We start from the raw sequence: 7,009 nt of genomic DNA, 5'->3' as shown, positions 1-7,009 counted from the left end.
TAATGTAAAAATTTGTTGTCATAGGTGCATCTTGATGAAAATCTATTGTGTGAAGTTTCAAGTATTTACAACTTAGCATTGTTCACTCTATCAGAGTGAAATTTACATCATGGGACTTTGATATCATCCTTGGTGGGAATACATTTTTTGTAAGCTATCTATGAAACATTTAGAAGAACCTCCATTTATGTAACTCTTGTTATAGCCTAACGCTTGAGCTATGTGCATAGCTTCCATGTCCTTTAAAGTTGAGTTCAAAGGAAGTTTATGTAGCTTCGATCTTTGAGAACCATTTGATGGAAAAAGAGCATGCTTTGTTGTGGTCGTGATTGATGAAGCCAATCCTTGTGATAGAGAAGGCCCTTTAAAGCAAGAGGTGATATAGGATTGAACAAATCTTCCATGCTTGTTGCCAAGACGTTTGGATTGAATTGATTGAGAAGATGAGACATCACTATCACTAGGTTTGTTCCAACCATCAATAACACTCTTAAACTGCTCATACAATGTATGTCCAAATTGAATAGTCTCTTGACCATAGCGATAAAATTTGACAACCCCGCGTGCATCACTTGATTCGCTTAATTGCACCAAGTATGGCAAAACTTCTTCAATCAAAACTAAATCGGCAACATTGACATCAAAGGAGGTGGGAAAGATACAATTCTCGACTGGATTTGGACATCCCTTGTAAGGGCTATCATCAAGTAGAATTGTCCTTTGTACGTTTGCAAACATCTCCAAACTCATTCCAAATATACTCAAGAGGTTTGAAATTTCTTCCACCCCCATCTTATCGGGTCAATATATGATAGTCTTTGAGTGCTTGTGGCAATTTTCTTGACTCCATATCATGAAGAAAGGAAAATTCTTCATTGCATGAGTCTCTAAACACCTTATTATTTCCAACACATTGTGGAGCAAAGCTGTTGACCAAATTCCAACATGAAATCTTTCAAACAAGGCATTAAGAAACTCTATACACGCTGGCCAAAGAACCACCTAATTTTTGCCGACTTGGAGACTTTGGAACTTTTGGGATTTTGTAAAACAATGTCATAATAGTAGGCCATTAAGATCCAAGATAACACATAGCTTTGATGAAGTTTCAGATAGCGATGAAGTTGTCATGATACCATGTGCTACATCTATCAAAACCCAAAAAGACATTGCTTAGTCAAAATTCCATCATTATGTCTTTCTTGAAGGCTTATGCTTGACAAAAAGTACCATCTCCTTACAACCAAATAGTTTCACTCAACAATGCACATTTAAACAATTGTTTGAGGGGTGATAGCTCTCTTCTATTCTTAACAATTATATCTTAAACTTTGGGGTCATTAACAATTCGATGCAATAAGACACATATGTATTTAGATGTTAAATTTGCTCAAGTAGATTTCTTTTTCATATCCCAAGGATAATTCATGTATATAGTTAGATCTACTGTCATGGACCATATGTCATTTTGTACTATGTCAAGAATGTCTAGTCAAGGATTCCTCAACAAGGTAGACTTATACAAATGCACCTTGTTTATGTCTATAGCACGCTTGATTATTGAAAACTCATACCTCGTACACAAAGGAATATATAACACGCTATTTGAAAAATAAATCCCTTTCATCTTTGAAGATGAAATGTGTGTCAAAAAGTCCTTGGTTAAATACAAAATACATAGGTTTTGAGAATGTGGAGCAAACTTACTCATTTGGGTTTTGAACATTTACAAACACACTCACTTAGGTTTTGAACATGTGGACAAACTTGCTCACTTAGTTTTTGACCATGTGGTCAAACGAGCACGTGTGTTGATTGCGGGGAAGTTTCTCTTTTGAGGTTTGAGCATTTTAAAATGCACTTGCTTAGCTTTTGAACACGTGGTAAAAACATTTTTAAACATTCTCTTTTGTTTTTTGACCACTCTTTTTGAACTATAACTACTCTCTCCGCATGGTCAAAACCTAGGTGAGTGTGTTCTTCCACGTGTTCAAAACCTATGAGTGAGTGTATCTTTTTTTTGAAGTGAAATAGCTACTCTCTCCACATGATCAACTACTCTCTTTTTGAAGTGTGACTGCTCTCTCTACATGATCAAACCCTAGGTGAGTGTATTCTTCCACATGTTCAAAACCTATGAGTGAGTTTTTCAATTGGTAAACACATAAGTTGATGAATGTGAGAAGGAGATGATTTAAAGAAACAATAGTTGCAATTGAACTTGTAAAATAATTTTACTATAAGGTCAAAACTAACATGTCACCATGACTACAAGAGGTAAGCAATGTCTCATATACCTAAGATGACTAATCAAATGGCTTTTATATCTAATTGTTGTTGCATTCTCCTTTGATCCTTTGAGCACGTGGTTAAGCTTTTTTCACTACCTTATAATTAAATTTTGATATTTGAAGAATGCTATTTGAGAAATATAGTAAGAAATTCATCTGAGCGGGTTTGACAAGATCATTCAGTTTCACTTCTTCGGCTTGTGAGTTTTAAGTAAATGATATAAAACACTTGCACAAATATAACTTAAGCCAATGAATCCTAGCAAACTCTCTATTTAGAGTGGTGTGAAACAAACAGAAATGAATTCATAGGCAATAGTTTCCATTTTAGCGTTTGTTTCCATGTGGTTATGATTAACAACATATTGGAGCCACTACCTTAAGACGCTTTTTTAAGAACAGACCCATTAAGATGTATTCCAAACCAATTTGTAGTATGAAATAGTGCATAAACTTAGGGGACACACTTGAGAGAGAGAGAGAGAGAGAGAGAGATGAACAAGCTCACACACTTACGGAGAGTGTCAAGAAGCATCCGCACTAAAATTTTGACCATGTGGACGAGAGAGAGAGAGAGAGAGAGAGAGAGAGAGAGAGAGAGAGAGAGAGAGAGAGAGAGAGAGAGAGAGAGAGAGAGAGAGAGAGAGATGATCAGGCTCACACACTTAGGGAGAGTGTCAAGAATCATCCGCACTAAACTTTTTAGAGAGAGAGAGAGAGAGAGAGAGAGAGAGAGAGTCGATCTTATTCATGTAGGTGGAGTAAGGAGGAACATACTCACTGCACTTTTGACCATTTGAACACAACTTTGGGCAGAGGGGGAGAGAGAGAGAGAGAGAGAGAGAGAGAGAGAGAGAGAGAGAGAGAGAGAGAGAGAGAGAGAGAGAGAGAGAAGTCTAAAGCCATTCACACACACACACACACACACACACACACACACACATACACACACACACACAAAGACGAGTAGGATCACTCACTTAGGGAGAGTAAGGAGAACATTCTTACTCATGTTTTGACCATGTGGACAAAAGAGAGAGAGAGAGAGAGAGAGAGAGAGCACCAAATGTAGTCATTGAGGCTTTGAAAACTTAGTCACTTAGGGAAAACTAGGAGAGACATCCTCACCAAAGTTTTTACCATGTGGACATAGCTGAGGGATGGAGAGAGAGAGAGAGAGAGAGAGAGAGAGAGAGAGAGCGAACCTCACTAATGTTTTGACCATGTGGACAAAAAAGAGGGATTGAGAGAGAGAGAGAGAGAGAGAGAGAGAGCCATGAACAAAATCAAAGGATGGAAGAAGAGACAAAGAGATATGGAAAACACTTTCATAGTAACAAGTAGTACATAGGCTTTATTATCCCAAAATTACAAGGAAAAAGAGTACTTAAATATTTCGCAACTCAAAAAATTATAGTGCAATCAAGGTACTAAACACTTGAAGTGGCCTTCATTTTCTCTCACGTGATAAGACCCATTGCATCTTGGTTAGATTCCTCTACACCTACCTACGGTAGATAAGTCACTTGTGGTTCATCTTCTTTGGTGTCTATTGGATGAGACTTTTCTTTAGCCTTTTCATGTGCTCTAGAACAAAATCCATCAACTTCATGTTGCTCTTGCGAGTTGCAAACTATCGCGATGGTTTTTCTTTGACTCAAGAGTGCAGCCTTATGCAAGACCGCCTGCAAGCACATCAAGGACAACCTCGTGCCTGTCATTGAATGCGTTCTCTATTTTGTTGATAACTTGCTTCTTCCTTCTCATTATTGCTTTGGCCACTTGTTGCACTTCATCAAGATCTTTGTGAGTCCCCTCCACTTCAATGTATGCATTGCCCCATATTAGGGGCTTGTTTGTATTGTTGACATATCGATCAAGGTTGACAAAAAATTTTCTCATGCTCACTAATGTTAACACCACAAATGTGTATATGGCTCCAGAAGCAAAATTGTTGGCTAAGGGCAAGAAATCAATGCTACCAACAAGCATCTGGAACTTTATGCTCATGTGTAGAAGACCATCCTCCAAAGCAACCATTTGCCTCTGAGTAAGAAAAGATAGTAGGATGAATTGTTTAGGCTCACAAGTCATCCTTAGCAAATAGGAGACAAGCCTCTCAAACTTGGAGGAATCCCAATTCATTCCTTCTACTCCATGTGCATCATCCAAGATAGCTACACCAATGGTAATTGGATCTTTGTACACATTATATATTAGATCAAGGGCTTCTAAATCATTCCCAACAACATACACTGACCAAGAAAAGGTGCTAGAAGATTGAGGGGTCTCCTTTCTTCCAACAAAGAAATTCACAATGTCTCTTGCACCATTGGGTAGTGGACCTGGATCGGCCTTATGTGCTGGTTTTTTTGACAACCAATCACTACAAACACCTACAAACTTTGAGTAAACATCCTCTGTGATATTGTAGTCATTAACTAACTCCTCCCAAGTTTTCAAGACATTGTTGTTGGTTGATTGATGCATTGAAAAGTGTGACCAACTCTTCCTTTAGCACCCGCTCCTGCTTTAACTGATTTTCCCTTATTTCCATATCTATAAGATCTTCCTTATCCCACTTATTTCTAAGAAATAATATTTTCCCTTCATTGATTTCATTTTGCAACCTATTAATCTCTCCATCCTTTAGCCCCATCAAGTAACTTGTCTTTCCTTCTTTCCTGGTCTTTGAGATAATAACTCACCTTTGGCATATTGTTTCATTGTTGAAACCCATCCATCAAATACTTGTTGTGAGCTTACTATCATTTGATAGTCCCTTGATGCCCATTTATCCCCAATGTGATCAACAAAACCCTGAAAACATATATAGACAATAACTTTGTAAGAAACATGAAAAATATGCTAGTTTGTAAAAGCAAAAAAGGTAGTGTGTAAGGCTCTACCTGCCAAAGTACCCGAAGCGTGTTAGACTTGGGAAGTCCTTGTTGAGGTTTTGATGGAGATCCAAATGCCTTCCATTGGTCTCTCAATTGCTTGAGTTGCTTAATATAAGGAGCATTCTTCATGACATTATGTGATTCTTTGTTTGTCATGTCACGATAACTCTATACACATTGCTGTTGGACATTCCACAAGTATTCGAGCATTCCATGTTGCATATAAATGTCTGGTTGCCATGCAACGTGATGTTGTGCTTTGGATATAGATTTTTGTTTCATGTACGGAATGTAGACCTGATATAATCCAATAAGAGTATGTACTCAACATGGATTCCTTGACCTCATTGCTTGTAAGTGGTCTTGACTCCCCATTTTCTCTAATATAAGGAATTAGGTAAGCTATGGTGGCAGGAGCCATAGGATTACTAACACAGAGTTTTGTTAATGTCTCCACATAATCCCATCCAAGGGTTCTATATGTATAAAGTGGAGGTCCCTCCTCACATTTACCAACGGGAATGGCAAATGTTCAAGTGGACCCAAATGGAAAGAACTTTTCAAACATGTGAAACCCCATTTCTTCTTGCTTTCCCTTCTTGTTGCTTGAACCCGGGGAGTCAAACGTCATCTCTACACCCTTGATGTGAAGAGTAACGAGTGGTTTGGGGTTCAAAACTGCAAGACTTGAGGATGTAGGAGAGCCATTAACAAGTATGTTGGCCACACTTACAACAAGTGCATTTTCCATGAAAGATTCCTGACCCTTTAAGTTAACAGTGTTCGTCGTAGGGGTTTCTTTTTTAGTATTGTCCTCACGAGGCAATGCATGAAGCTTCTGCCTTTTTTTCAAGTGGACACCATGTCCTTTTGCTAAAGACAAGAATTCTTCATTGTGTTGAATGTTTTGAAATGCCAAGACAACATCCCCTGTGCAAGAGATATCCTCAGACAAATCCCACCCCATATTTTTTAGAGAGAAGTTGTCTTCAACCAACATCCGTGTAGCATCAAAGGCCATGGGGTCAAGCTTGTAGCACATATTATTGTCCCTTAACTTAATCTCATCACAAGGAACCCCGTCCTCGCAAGTACACCCCTCTGTAATATTGTCTATCACCCCATTTTGGTCAAAGCCTAATGTTTCACCTTTCTTTGTGAATAAGAGCAAATATGAGTGTAATTGTCCTTGTAGATCATAGACATGAATATACCATAAATATGAAAACTTTTGAGTAACCCCATCAATCACCTCAAGCCCCTTCTTTGGAGCTTTATCTTTCTTTGCCATTTGGGAGTCTAAAAAAACATACAGCAACAAAGCATTAATCCACATTACTCCACATGATTATAACTTGAATATACCTAGGTACTTGCTCAAATTTTGACCATGTGGACAAAACTCACTCACTTAGAGTATAAAACTTAGAAATGGATTGATAGAGTTTTGACCATGTGGATAATACTTAGGGATGGAGAGAGAGCGAGAGAGAGAGAGGGAGAGAGAGGGAGAAAACCATGTGGACAAAAACAGTGGGGCAAAATGAGAAATCCATGAGAAATCTAAGTGAGTGAGAGAGAAATTAGAAAACTTGGAAAGAGAGCGTAAATTTTGACCATGCGGTCAAAACTTAGAGATGTAGGGAGGGACACAATGAGTTTGCGTGTGTGTGTGTGTGTGTGTGTGTGTGTGTGTGAGAGAGAGAGAGAGAGAGAGAGAGAGAGAGGGAGAGGAACAAACTCATTCACATAGATGCAACCAAGTGAAAAAATCTTACTCACTAAGAGAGAGTGTTAAAACATCGTTTCAAAAAT

The 7,009-nt window shown here is 38.3% G+C and overlaps 1 pseudogene; it reads right to left on the bottom strand.

Moving 5' to 3' along the window:
* Window positions 1-3,962: 3,962 nt before the first annotated feature.
* On the bottom strand, window positions 3,963-4,950 carry LOC147434455 (uncharacterized; annotated as a pseudogene).
* Window positions 4,951-7,009: the final 2,059 nt, after the last annotated feature.

This window comes from Adiantum capillus-veneris, chromosome 19 (genome assembly GCF_014529385.1).
Source record: "Adiantum capillus-veneris isolate H3 chromosome 19, ASM1452938v2, whole genome shotgun sequence".
NCBI lineage: Eukaryota > Viridiplantae > Streptophyta > Polypodiopsida > Polypodiales > Pteridaceae > Adiantum > Adiantum capillus-veneris.
Note: the sequence above shows the minus strand (reverse complement) of the source record. Positions and strands in the feature narration are given on the sequence as shown.